A 15191-nucleotide genomic window follows, 5' to 3' on the forward strand; every position below is an offset into this window, starting at 1 on the left:
AAAAACTGTGAACTGCTGCTGTTGGTGGCCTCTGGATGCTGACTCTAAGAACACCATAGCATTGGGTTGATTCTGCTTACTCTTATCTTTCTGTCAATTATTACATTGAAATGAGTGCACTTATATGAAAAAAACCTGAATCTAGAAGTTAACAAATTAGTATACACCATTTCTGTAGAAAAACAAAGTCCATTATGCTTGATTTGAATAAATTTTCTTCGTACATTCAGAAATTGCTTATGTTGTGTTATGTTGTGTTACATTATAAGATTTTACTGGAATTTTATAATATATAATATATATTATTATATTACATATTATATAATTATAATATATAATATATAATTATAATATATAATTTGATTTCATAATAACAAATAATTCTAAAAAAGTATGAAGAATTTTTTTTCTATGATTCCACCCATGAAACCAGTCTATAGATAGGAAGACTGAAGAGACCCTCAACTACTTGACTCAGATTAGATAGTTATGGCCGCATCATATACTCTCAGAATGACTAGGTCTCTCATACTGGTTTCCTGGGTGAAGAAGACAGCCATGAGGCACAGGCAAATGGGCTGGATGTGGTCGTGGTGGGTGTTGATGTATGGAACCTTCCCGCATGTTTTGTAAATCCATGCCTGGAGGAGAGCAAACCACGCAGCCTGTGCCTTGGCTTGACTCTGAACCAGCCAAAACTAACGAAAAAGTCTCCATGGACTTCAGCAATGCAGGTTCCAAGTCTTCTAAATTTTACATTTTCATTGTACACCCAGACTCAGTTACATTACAGTTTATTTGTCTGCATATTTAGATGGACTTAAGATAAACCTGAAGATTTAATATGACTGAGAAAAGGACCTGATTCAGATGTCCTATTGAGTATCATAAAGCCCAAGCAACAGGACTGACTAATTCTGACTTATTTGATGCTTACCATGGTGGGACATCAGAATTTGAATTCCCAGTGAGCTCGGTCAGTGGGTCTAACCTAACGCATGTGGTACCAGCCTGTTATTTCAAACCTTTTGAGTGAAAATTTTGTTCAAACTGTATCTATACTAAAATTCAAAGTCTCATTTTTTCAGTGATGTAATGATATAGCTAGCAGCTCTTAATCTTATAGATTTTCTAATATCTTGTTTAAAAAAATGTGACCCACAGCATTAAATGTTTTTTGTGCAGGTTTTTTTGGGGGCGGGGAGGGAGGTTAGGTGCATCACCAAAAGATTACTCTTACCTTGATAAGACAACAGCCAGGATACTTCTCCAATTTACACTAAAGGTATAATGGTCTAAGAATAATGACATCAGTGAAATCTCTCTTGAATTGCCAGGTGGAAGTAAAAGGAGAATCAGATAATTTTTTATTTCTTTTTTGCAGTTTTTCTATCCAGCCAGACAGGTGTGCTGGCCACATTATGTTACCATATGTCAGGAGAAATGGTTTTTAAAACAGTTAATACTATACTTGGGAAAATTCTATGTAGCATATGCCATTTAATATATACACATTTTGTCCATACAATTATACATTTGGGTAAAATATACAAAATCAAGTTGTATTTAAGATGATTTTTGGTTATAAGCCAATGCAAATATTATTCTCCCAAGATTCCAGGAAGAGATTAAGTGTAGAGCAGTGACTTGTACAGCGTCTGCCAACTGCTGACTAATTGCATGCCCATCATTATTGCATCCACATATACAATGAGGGTGAAAATTCAGAGGAGAACCACACTGCACAGCATACTTCAAATAGCGATGGTCATTTTGAGGCAAATTTTTATATGTTTTTCCAGTGTTAATTTCACTCAGTTGTTTTAGGGTCCTTGGGGACTTAGAGCATCATAGCACTGAAAACAAAGTACTGGACATGTGTCTAATACAAATGAAAAGGCAGAGACAAATATATGTGCACAGGCCGTACAACTTTTTCAAACTTCTTTCTCAACTAAGTATAAAATTAGGAGAAAACTACACTACACTACTCTTTATGTATCCTGTCTATCAGCAAATGTTTTATAAGACAGGACCCTGGGAATGTTGTACATTATCACTGGGGAAAATAATTAGAGCAACCACAATGTATATATAGACAGAGAGACATCTTGGAAAAACATTTCCTATAATTGCACTGTGACAAAATGTGCAGTTAAATATTATACACATGGTGAAAATTACACCACAATTAATGGCATGCCTCTAACATAATTCATTCTTAATGTTTTTTAGTAGTTTAGAAAAAGAGACCTATCACTGACTGCTTCATGTTGTAATATTGTTAGACAACAATTCTCAACAAATTTCATAAGCCAAGCAGTGTTGGTGCTGGCAAAAAACTTCTGCCTACATTCAAGATGTTTCATAGAGTGATGTTCAAGATACCTCTCCCTGACCCCAGTTTAAGTTGCATGCTAAGACTGAGATATTAAGACAACAGATTAAGAACATTCTCCAATTTAATTGACTCATTTTGCTGAAAAGTGGATTACATTTAGGGAAATGGAGCTTGATTTCCCCTCTTTGCTATATTTGGCATCCTGTTGTGTGAAAGCCGTGTTGTTGCATGTCTCTTTAATCCTAAAAAGTGGATTATTTTGATAGTAGTTTGTGCTTTCAAAGCTATCTCTACGAACAGGACATTTTCTACTGCTAAATGAAAGACAAGCTCTGTTATTTTCTGGTTCCTCCACATCTGGGAGACAGCCAGGGACAGTCAGACATACTCAGCCAGTTGTTACCTAAGTGAATGCTAACCCAGTATCTCAACACTGTATTAATAGGTGCTGTTCAAAAGGATACATCCCTTGAACTTAAGTGAATATTAGTATATGAATATCCCAATAATTTATAATCTCCTCCACCACTTAAAGACCTACTGATATTCACAGCCATTAAATGCCTCTTCCATGTCCTGACCACACACAGCAAGGCTAATTACTCTAGGGGAACTTAAATTCCCACTTCAATTTCAACAGGACTGCACTTAATTTCTGTTCAAATCTCTTACACAGCAACAGTGTTTGCTGCAGAGGATATCAGAACACAAGGCTCTGAGGAACTTTCTGGGCCATTAAGTCAATTCCCCTGTTAGTGCAAGCAAACACATTGTATAATTTCTTTCATACACTCTTCAAGCTCCGACATAAAAGTCGTTGGGTTTTGGCCTCTGTTATTCAACCAGAGAATATTCCAAAACGCACTTGCTCTAACAATGAGGAGCTGCCTTCTAATTTCCAGCTTAAATTTGTTTCTTCACAGTTTACACCCACTGTACATGTGAAAATATTTTAATTTAGCTTAAACGACTCTTTTCTCCCAGCTGCTTTCCCCTGTGCCCTCCCCCTTATCTTCATTTTGCCAGCCCAAGCAAGACAAGCTCTTCTATCATCCTGTTACGAGGACAAGGACACTTCTTTTGAGCCTACTTGAGTCCTTGCCTGCATCTGCTAGGTTTTCAAACAGCGTTTCTTAAGCCAGTGGTTCAGAAGAGGTCTAGCCAGAGCCCTGCATGGTGATACTAGTATTTCATTGTCCCCCCTGGCAATAACTTCACTGACAAATTCTGGGACTCCATTTGTCTTTTCATGGTCACGTTACATTGATGGCTTTCAGTCAGTCCTTGATCAACAAGTAAAAGAGGCTCTCTCCCAGCTTTTTTACTAATGGATGAGCTCTGAGCTTCTAGCAGAATTTTTTATGAATTCTATTATTATATTTTATTCCATTCTTATTTGGGCTTTTAGACTCCGCTCTCTCCAAAAGATGTGTATTGGCAATGCCTCCAGACTCTGCATATGAGTACATTTTGTCAGGACCCTATTCATATTTGCATCAAGTTGCTGAGAAGGTATTAAACAAAATCACTATTGGTAACCAGTTCCCTGCTGCTGTCCACCATCATGTCTCCTGTTACCTACTTTACAATTCCTCTCCTGATTCCTCTCGTTATGACAAGTAAAAGTTGCCTATTTGATTCCAGAGGATGTTTTCCTGAAGTCTTGATAGATGATATTTTCCACATTATTTTTGTCCAGAAAATCAGTAATTAAATAGAAATAACGGTTCAGTATGATCTATCTTTGCTAAACTATTATTTGTATTTTACTGTTTTTAATTTATCTCCTACTGCTCTTACATGATCTCTTTCAAAGCCTACTGTAGGGCCTTGCATACTGTTTAGATCAGGCTTATATGTCCATGGCTGTCTAGATACCTTTTCCTACACTCAAATATAGACATTTTTCTTGCTGCTTTCCCGACCTGCAGTGCCAATGCTAGCTCAACCCAAACATGCTAGCAAGCTTGCAGTTCTCAACAGCAGATCTTTCAGTCTCTTGGGATAGAGACAGACAACATGTTCCACTCAAGATGAACTTCCAAGTTGAAATTTGCAATTGGATGCCACATTCCCACTGACCCCTTCCCATTTGTCCTCATGGCCAGTATTGTCATCTGTGCTGAACACCTTATCACACTTTGTTTCCAGGTTGACAATACCTTTAATCTCTATCCCATTCTCAATGAACAGAAGTCTCACTTCTCTTTACCTGCAGTGGACAAACTCTGGAGTTTCTTTTGATATTCCTTGCCAGGCTAAACTCAGTCTGACATTGGTCAGTTCTCACTTTATTCCCACTTTTTTTGACTTTTACATCAAGGATTTCCTTGTAGAGCAGTCCTTTTTTCAGCTCCTGTAGGCTCCCCACTTATTCCCAATATCCCTCCTGGGGCAGTAATTCCTCCTGCCGGGTCTGAACCACCTCCCTCCATAGTTTTCTTCATTGCTTGTGATACTTTGATTTATTCCTTGGCATCTTTGACCTGAAGCAATTCCAAACCTTATCCACTTTGAAGACCCTGAGCTCCTCAGCCCCAGCTGTCTTTCCTAACCAGTTCTCTCAATTTATCAAAGTTTGCCCCAGTGAAATCCAAAATCTTAATTAGAGAACTATTTTTTTGTTTATCCTTCCATTTAAACTGAGTCAGCTCAAGACCACTCATGTTAAACAACTGCCAAGTCCCATCCAAAAAGTGACTGAACTTTATTAGTGGATGAAGTGATTGCTGCATGCAGTATGTAGAGCCAAATCCTGACACCTTTCCTCTGTCCTCTTTATTCTGGCATAAGTTTGCAGAAATCAATGGGAGTTTTGTTTATATAAGAACTAAAGGATTGGGCCTACAGTTTGTAGTTCTCTTTGAAATCCCTTAATATGAAAGGCGTTACACAAATACATTAGTATTTTACTTGCTTTTTATAAAGCACAAAATATTATTGGCCATTGAAAGTTTATGGAAACTTGATGCAATTGCAGTTGGCATTGACCTTTTCCCCAGCACAGGAGTCCCTAGGATAACACAGATGTCATGTGCAATGAAATTAATGTTGTGGGCACAGCTGTTTTGTAAAATAAAGTAAGATAAAAAGAAACAATTACCTAATTTGATATGGGATCTTTTTAAATTTTTTTCTTTACCTTACACTACAGTTTGCAACTTATTGACTCATCCAGTGCCAGATAGATTTTTTCCCTTCTGTAAAACCAGTTTTCACTTACATATACTGCTGGGAAGCATTATTTGAAATGATGAAGTGTAGGAAGTAGAGCCGACAAGAACATTTTACATAGGTAGCATGTACACCCTGACTTCTCTTCTGCAATTTACTTATAGACTCAACTTGATTGTTCTCAGGCTAATATGCACAATTTGGAAAATTGAAATAGCCTTCTATAATGTTCAAACACAATCCCATAAACTGAATCAGTTTTTAAAGTAAGCTTTACCTCAAGACCCCACAATGAGGTATCTATTACCAGGAGCTCTAAGCAAATGTTCTTTTAATTAGCTACATTTATCTTTAATCCCTGTTTTGACAGAAACTCTAACATAAACATACATTACAAATACAGAAAATCCAGCTCAAAGTATGGTTAATTTTTATGCTTGACAGAGCCATTTGGAAAAAATAACTGTGACCTTTTTGGAGCCTGGAAAAAAAATATCTTAATGTGATGTCATTATAACAGAGTTTCAGAAACCAAGAAGAAACGGTGGCATCTGTAGCTAAAGTACAATAACAATTCTTAAACTATTCCTTAAAAGTGGCAATAAAATCCTAAAAAGACCTTTGGGCCTTATGCTGAGGCAGCTGAAAAATCATGTTAAATAATTTCTGTAAGGACAACAGTAATTACAAACCTGATTAAAGTTTACCTACATTTCATTCCTGGAGTGTCTGAAGTGAGGACTGTGAAACCAGATGGTTACAGAGCACACATGATGGATATATTCCATCAAGCATGTCCGTTGCCATGGAAACAACAGGAATAACATTATCTTTAGTGTCTATTTCTTCACAAAACTGTTCATTTAAGTTTTGCTGCCAGTCTAAGCAAAATCCATACGAATACTTAAGTATCAGCTCAAAAAAACAGGTCTGATTCTCCCCACCCTGCAGTAAGTGTGTTGGATGTTGTTGAGTGTCGCAGGAATGATAGCAGCATGTGTCCTCTCCTTGGTCCATGCCATACTCGGCTGCTTTCCTACAGCCTTTCTTTGGTCTTTCTTTTTTTTTTTTTTTTTTTTGAAGCAATTTAATTTGGGTTGCAATTCTAAACTATTGTATTCAGACCACTCCATTGTTATTTGAAGAACCAAACCAAGTGATAACAATTTCTTCCTTTCCCACTTTCTGTATCAATAAAAGGAGCCAGAGGCAGAGCAGAAGAGAGAGAGAATTTGAAAAAGACATGAGACAATACAGATGTGTTTTATGGGAAGTCGTAACCCTGCAAGTAAGCGCGTGGATTAGAAAACAGTAAATCTGAAGTTGAATGAGGGAATGTATACGAATAGACATGATAGACAGCACTGACACTCCACTAAGCTGAGATGCTCTATATTCATTCTGTCTGTTACGGATATTTCATTTTCAAGAAGATAAATGCTCCATCCTGTCTCCTAACCTTTCCCTCTCATCCCATTCCATAAAAATAAACAGGAGACAGTGCTGTATGTAACAAGCCATACCTAGCCCTCCAAAAGCCACAAAATTGCTTACTTTCTGGTTTGCACTCATCTCAGAAATGTATGGGACACATCAATGATCTGAAATGACTTTATCAATCCAGTGATTGCAGAAGATAGCGGCAGTTCAAAAGAATCTCCAATATTTGACCTGCTCATTCAAATCTGTCTGATAAAAGGATTCATACGGCAAAGGCTCAACTTGCCCCTAGCAAAGTACATGGCAAAAATCCTACTGGTACCACTGGGGAATGATTAACCTAATTCCCTCTTCCTCACAAAGTACACCTAGCAAGTCCATCCCATGGCACATATGTGCAGGTTAAAGCATTTCAGCCACAAGATTGTCTCACCGTGTGTTCCCACAGCCAACAAGCTCAATGATGTGTTATGCCACACAGTCACTAGATCAAGAGCCTTGGCCAAAACTTGTGAAAACATTCCTGGAATCACGTGAATCGGATCTGTGTCTTTGTTTCCTGCAATATACACATCTATGAAAAAAAAAATGCCTCTAACAAAAAATTGAGGATTTGAAATATGTCATCCTGAGTAAGATCGGCTGCTTAAGAATTTCACACCTTGGGAAGCTGGTGTGGAATATGCATTGCGGTCCTCGTCGCTTGTGGAGGGAACACGAGGAAGGGCTGCAGCGTAGAGGCCCATACCAACACGAGCTGGGAGTAAAACATCCAGATCTGTGCGCGTTACAGCTTGGATTGCCATAAGGACATGCCCAAATCACTTGTGCCTCGTTGGCATCAGCATATCAGAAACACACTTTGTACAGGCAGTAGCTGGGACTGCTCCCTCAAGTTCATCTGCTCACACAGGGGCTCCAAGTCTGTGACAGGGGCACAACAGCCACAGACGGCTGAAATTTCTGCTGACCTGCAGATATTCTCGTCTGAGGGATATCACGTTACTTTGGCGCTTTCCATTTTCACGTTCAAAGCTCTGCATACCTGTGCCCTGACCCCTATTTAAGTCCGGTGTCTTATCATATTCCCTCTCCACCCTCCACTGAGACCAGTGTTTTTAAATTAATTCTCTCACACTCTGCACTTCATGGAGAACATTTTATTGTTACTGGTCAGCATTTGGGCGCCCTGGTTTCACAAAGAGGATGCTTTTCCTGGTATGGAAGTTGCCTGATGCTGTTAAAACAAAGCACAGCATATTGTGCAAAGTGCAGTGTGTTGTTCTTGTCCTTACTGCACAAATTAAAATATAGCACATTTTCCCAGGCATGATATAGTGACTAAACATCCTAGAGCTGGCCAGACACTCCCACAACACACACCTTTGTTTTGCTGCTCCAAAAGAAATTGTCAGGATGCCCATTTGTCTCAGCATTTGCAACTGGCGTACAGGACAACCAAACCTATGCATTTTTTTTTCCAGGACAGGATCTTCTTTGTTTCCCCTTCATTTCCCCTCACCCAGCAGAGGCGAAGGGAGTGCCGTGGGTTTCTGCCTTGCAAAGGGTGCATCCCCATCAGGTAACCCTACAAGAGTCACACCTCCTCTTCGTATAACTGTCTGCAGGGAACGTGCCCACAGCCCCTCATTTTACTTTAAAGAAATACCCTTGAAGGTCTCCCTGCTTCTGTCACGTTACTTTTATTTCTGTGCTGCTGAATAAGCAGAGTTGTTCACCTGCTCCCTCACACGTAAAAATTGTCTTCATATGCCTGGGTGACAGAGGCTCCAGAACAACTTTTAATATTGCACATATACTCCCTCAACAACTGGCTTTGTTTTCTGAAACATCTGTAACCTGGGGCCCGATCGCCCTATACAGGACAGGAACAACTACTGCTGAAGTCAACCCCAGTTCAGCCACTGCCTGACTTTACCTTCCACATCTCTGACTTGCCCCTCGCTGTCTTCCTTTCCCTCTGACACAAATTTGCTGGTCAGTTGGGGTTCTTACTCCTCACGGGCCCCTGGGGTCACCCCAAGCCTTGCAGAGGTGCACAGCCATTTCAGGCAAGTGGTACACGCACATCACGTACGGTTCTTTACCTCTTCCCCTCTTCATCTCCCCAGAAAGCAGAAACTGAGTGAATTTGCTCTGCAATGTGCTTATGTAGTTTTTAATTTAGTATTTGCTGTGCTTTCTGCTTTTATTAGAAAAACAGTTCAAAGAAATGAGCCTTTCTTTGGACCAGAAAGTCGTGCTGCAAACGACTAGGGAAAATTTTGGTCCCAATAAATATGTCCTGCAGCTATTAAGGGGAAGTAAATAAACCAGGCAGAAAAGGACTGGAAACAACAGAGTGGAGCAGCTGCATGAATTGCATTAAAACATGTTTATCATCTGGCCTACTTGGAGTTGTATTTTACATTGTGAATTTATTATATTTTGGCTTAATAAACGTGAATTCTCACATTCTTCCAAAGTTATAAGCAAGTCCAGACATGCTTCCCACACATCTCTTCATGATCTCAAGTTGTATTTTTTAACTTACTACATCAATGATTAATTTCAAAATACATGAACAAATTAGGCCTTGTCAGGTGCACTTATCATATCAGATTCCCTTTGCTGAGACAACATGTACAGAGCTCTAAACATGAAAATAAACTTCATTCTCACTGGAGAACATTGAATGCCACAAAAAATAACCACAAATGAAATGAACAGAAGATAGATGTAGAAAGCCATGCTATGATAGCATTTGAGAAAAAAATTCTAAAATTACTTTAAAATATATTGACACGTACACAGTGAACAGAAAAAAACAGGGTTTCCTAATGCCTTCGGGAGGTGCCCTGTACTGTTACAGGTGAGTCTTTTCTTTCTTCTCCCGGGCAGCAGTATCTCATGCTATGAGATAGGAATGGACAGGAGACATCCCCCCTCCCCATCCATCCCCCAGATTCAGAGGATTTACACCTTGCAGCGTGTTGCCAATGTTTGCATACCAAAGGACTCCATACTGTCGTGAATCCACCTATGGGTTGCTCATACAAACCCCGTAAGGTCAGCAACCATGTGAGTTGTGTGCCTTGTATGGGGAAGAGGAGGGGGAGCTTGCCCCCATGCTTCCTCTGCCCCAAAGCCTCCCTGCCCCTGGTCAGGCTCATCCCGCTCCCAAACATGACCTTTCCAAGAGAGGGAGAGTGCCAGGGAGATCCCAGAGCCTCTGTAACATGTCTTGGCAGCAAGAAGGGAAGGAAGGAGGGAGGGAGGGAGGGAGGGAGGGAGGGAGGGAAGGAAGGAAGGAAGGAAGGAAGGAGGGAAGGAAGGAAGGAAGGAAGGAAGGAAGGAAGGAAGGAAGGAAGGAAGGAAGGAAGGAAGGAAGGAAGGAAGGAAGGGAGGAAGGGAGGAAGGGAGGAGGGAAGGAAGGAAGGAAGGAAGGAAGGGAGGGAGGAAGGAAGGAAGGAACGAAGGAACGAAGGAACGAAGGAACGAAGGAAGGAATACAAGGTGCCCCCTTCCCCAGCAATGGCTGCAAAGCTGTGCTGAATCCCTGTCATCTTTATCCATAGCACCCACTTGGATTATAAGTATTTAGAGGAGAAGATCAGGCTCTAATGAGAGGGTGTGAGTGGGGAGACTGAGCACATCAGGACTCAGCCTCCCCTAGTTCTTTTTTTGCTGCTATGATAAAAACAGTTAATGATAATATTATTTTTCTAAAGGCAAAATCCCACTCAGCAGAGCAGAAACATTTATGACACTTCTTGTATAATTGTTACCACAAATTATTTTTAAAGTTAAACAAAAATTTTTCTACAAGACCAAGTATATTTGAAATTACCTTGAAGTTGTTTAATGTAATTAGTTTTCAGGCATTATTTCTATGTGTTAAAAATGTACTATGAAGGGGTAGAAACCTGAGAACACACTGAAGTGCAGAGTGGGCTTGAAGAATTAAATGAATGTAGTCAGAGAGGATTATGTATTACCAGAAGGAAAGGTTCCCAGATCTGGGAACCAGTTTACTGATTCTTGTCAACTGAAATGAGATCTATTTTCTTTTCTTTTCTTTTCTTTTTTTTTTAAACTCCCTAGGAAAGGAGTTCTGATTCTGAACTATTTGTAGAAGAAGGTAATTCAGTGAAAGAAGATGAAGTGGATGTCTCAAAATCTATGTTATTTTATAAATAAACCCACTAGAATTCTCCAAAGAGAAAAAAAATATTATAAAATCACTAAAATGCAGAATAACCCATGTTAAGAAATGAGAAAGGCCTCTCCAAAACCTGATCTGACCAGCCAGGTTGTTTGCCAAGGGTCAACTTACAACTGCCACACAAGGATCATTTTAATTACACTGTCCAGACTAGCCTCAAAAGTCCCACTTTCCCATTCATTTATCTGAGAGAGTGTCACATAAATTGGCTGATCACTATTTTCCTCAGCCATTTCCAATGAACCCATGGGGAAGAAAGGGGAAAACTGTCAATGTCTCACTCCTGAAAAGAAAAAAGACAGACATGAAGGCATGAAGTTAGCTGGATGCCCCTTGAAGAGGAGATGACAGAAAAGTAGAGAAATGTGGCTGGGACTTATGTGCTGCTCCAGGGTGGCAGAAGGAGAATGGGGAGCAGAACAGGCACCTCCGTCTTGCTCTGGCCAGGCCAGCTGCTCTTCTGCTTTCTCCTCCAGCTACAGGAGGGACTGGGGGCTGGGAGAGGGCTCAGAGGGAGCCACGCTTGCATACTGCCTTGAGAGCAGCTCTCAGGACTGATTGTGCTAGCATGATTACTGCTCTGCTCCTTCATTCCCTTTCTGTTCCAAACTATATGCAGGGATGATTTTTCGCATATTTTGTGCCTTGTGTTTTGAATTCACGAGAACAACTCAGATATCTGGTATGCAGCAGGCACATTTCTGTTACCCATTGAAGGCCGGACCCTTGGTGAGGGCCGGAGGGTTTGCAAGGGGCCACGTGGTGTTGGCCCTTCCCGGCTCTGGCCACGGTCTTGCCCAGCCTTTAGACCTTGGAGCCCTGTGAACTCTGCACCACAGAACACAATCCAGCTTGGAAAAGAGATGGATGTTAACACTGATTTGTTTTTGCAGAGGTAGGAGCACATGGTTGGCAACTGCAGAAGAACAAGAGGAGCTTTCTGGAGTGGCTCAAGTCTCCCATCCCAAGGGTTTTGGTTTCTTTAAGCCCATCTGCTTAAACTGGTGATTGCAACTGGGGAAGGACCAATTGCCCAGGCCAAGCAATTTAGGGTTTTTTCCCCATATTTGTAGTTGGGACATCAAGCCAGACCTCAGGCAAGGTCTCATAAATGCCTACATGAGGTCCTCATGCTCCTCTTTGCTCGCCCTTGGCAGGCAAGCCAAGCAGCATCTCTCTTCCCAGGGCCAAAGCACCAGCGTTTAGCGGTTACACAGCCCATGGGAGTCTGCATTAGCCACAGCTTGATAAATCCCTGCTGTCCCCACCTCGGACCAATTCACCAGCAGCTCACTCGCTGAGCTGGCCCAGGCAGCACACCCAGCGAAGGCAACCCTTTTCTTCCAGCCTGTGTCTGTTTCACAGCCCCAGTTCACAGCCCAGTGTTAGGCGTAGGGTGGGAAGCAGCCAGGGTTGTGTGCAGGACTGAAACCAGCCCCTCTCGGGCTGCATCCTCAGAGGGCTCTTCCTACCCTCTGCTTGCAGAAGCATTGGCCAACTCATGGGCAGGACAGCTCACCTGCGTGGGGGAAAGCCAAGCTCTTCCCCCAGCCCTCATTTGCAAGCTGGGTTGGGAAGCAGGTCAGGCTGGGTGGCGGGGTGGCCAGCTCCAGCAACAGTGCACGGGGTGGGCGAGGAGCAGGATGCGGGCACAGCGGGATCCTGCCCTGGCACAGGAGCACAGTCCTAACCACGAACCCGCTCCTTCCACCTGCCTGCGGGTCAGGGCTGAGCGTGCTTCACGCTTCTGTGCGGCGTGCAGAGGCCGCCCAGCTCTGCTCAGGCAAATGAGAGGAAGCAAGTTTTCCAGAGGGGTGATCTAATTTACATGCAGCTTATGCTGCATTATATAGGAATACGTTTGACTCTTTGATTTCCTGATTGTAAATTTTACTCCTGCTGACAGAAAGAGTAATTGCCGTGACCAGAATCAAACTGATATTGCTTAAAATGTTGAAGCTGACTTTTTTGTTCCATTTATACAATATACACATTCCTGAAGACTGAGGCTTAGAAGGATAGATATGGTATTGGTGTTTACCAGAATTATCTTTGAAATGCTTTGTAGTGCCAAAGTATATAGAAGGCTCATTTACTGTGTTGGAAGAGTAAATGCAACAGGGGTGTTTCCGCAGAAATAGAATATATGTATGTCTTTATTTCCTATTCTCTTACATAATCTTGAAAGTTTGAAACTCTTATTAGTTCGAAACTCTCCAGGCATTCTGTAGGTGATAAAGAGACAAGAAAAGTTATTTCTAGAAAGCTGAGCAGTTCTAATTTCTTCTGGTTTTAAACTAAACATACCAGCTTAAGCAGAAAGGTGTAACCACACTCCGCCCCAGGGACAGGATAGCAGTTGGGCCAACAAATGAAAATAAAGGTCAAAGCAATTTCCATAAGGAGATGCAGCTGAAGGCCACCGATCCATTCACACAGACACCCACCGCACAGAATCAGAAGGGATCACAAGGAGGTCTGATGTTGTAAAAAGAAAAGCAGTCCCCAGAAGAAATCAGATGGGGGGCTGTTCCTCAGCTTGCACCGTGCCTTGCACACCTCTCCTGCGAGTTTAATCACGCCCTTCCAAATCTGCTTGCTCTCACACAGTCGTATGGGAGTAGGAAGGCAGTCCCATGCTTTCAGCTGTTCCCTGTTGGTCCAGTGCTGGACTCAGGGCAGCCACCCGCATGGTTTGCTCCCAGCCCTTCCCCATGCCTCCATTCAGTGACACCACTATTAATATATACTCTGGTGTAAATCAGCACTGTGTATTCCACACATATTATATGAATTTGCTTAAACTCACTGAAAGATGGAGCCTTCGGGGGTTAATCAACTGCTCAAGTGAAAAAGGTTATTTTGATTAAGGCTTGGTAGGCTAAGTTCAGATGAATATTGCTGTAGATACAGAGAAATGGGGTAATAATCCCCTGTGCATTCAAGTACTTCATTTTCCTAGGTCCGCCCCTTGTCAAGCTGGCCATCCTTCCCCATCCCTTCCCACACTGCACATGTTGCACGGATATATCACCACTATAGACGATAAGGAGGAAGACTGTCACGCAGCAGTTTCTCCTTTTAGCTTCTTTCCCAGAAACTGTGTCAGCTGAATAAACATTCCTCTCTGCTCAAGAAATGAGGAATGAGCTCACGACGGGGTTGATAAGGGTGGAATCCTCCTCCCCGACCCAAACGCGCCCGCAGGCGGGGGCAGACCCACACCCCTGCAATCCTTCAGCCTTCTTCTATCCCTCCCCATGCTCATCTATAGTCATACAGCAGCAAGAGCCACCGGCAAGCTAATTTCATATCCTCAGCCCCGTGTCACCTGGCCCCGGCATCATTTAAAGTGCCTGAAGAGCAGTTCTGATCTGTAATAGTAACCTAACCTTACTCAAGCGCTTGCCTTACTCAGCTCACCTTATTCAAGCATCGTTGCCCCATAGTTATCCTATACAATACAATTATTATTAAATCACTGTAATTTTTACAGTGTGTTGGATTTGCATCCTCAAGAACATTTGGAAGGAGCAGGAGGAAATGTAGGCCAGTACTAAGGACTTCTGAAAATCCTTCTACTCCATTTTTCAAAGCCATCAAAAAAAACGCTAAGTCTAATAATATTTGGGGAGTTTCTTATGGAAAAATGTGGAATTTTCTGAATAATTTGATATTTAAAATGATCCTCTGAAAATCTTCAAAAATAGCTCACTCTGTGGACTAAATCTAAATGGCATTACACAGCCTTGTAAAAACAGATAGAGCATCACTTCACGGGAATGTATAAACAGAGAACTAAATTCTCCCTTTCTCTAGGGAAAACTGGCAAAAGGGAAAGCCATTGTAAAATATCTGCGTGGCTGAGGAAACTGTGGCATTACCAAAAGGACTGAGATTAATGGACATGAGCAAGGGGACAGCATGGATAAGCAATGAGCTGCAGAGATAGGAGATCTCTGCACAGCCACAGCTGCTCCAGCCTGGGCAGTCCAGGGGGACAGAGGCTGC

This window comes from Platalea leucorodia (genome assembly GCF_965183815.1).
Source record: "Platalea leucorodia genome assembly, chromosome: 1".
NCBI classification, from domain to species: domain Eukaryota; kingdom Metazoa; phylum Chordata; class Aves; order Pelecaniformes; family Threskiornithidae; genus Platalea; species Platalea leucorodia.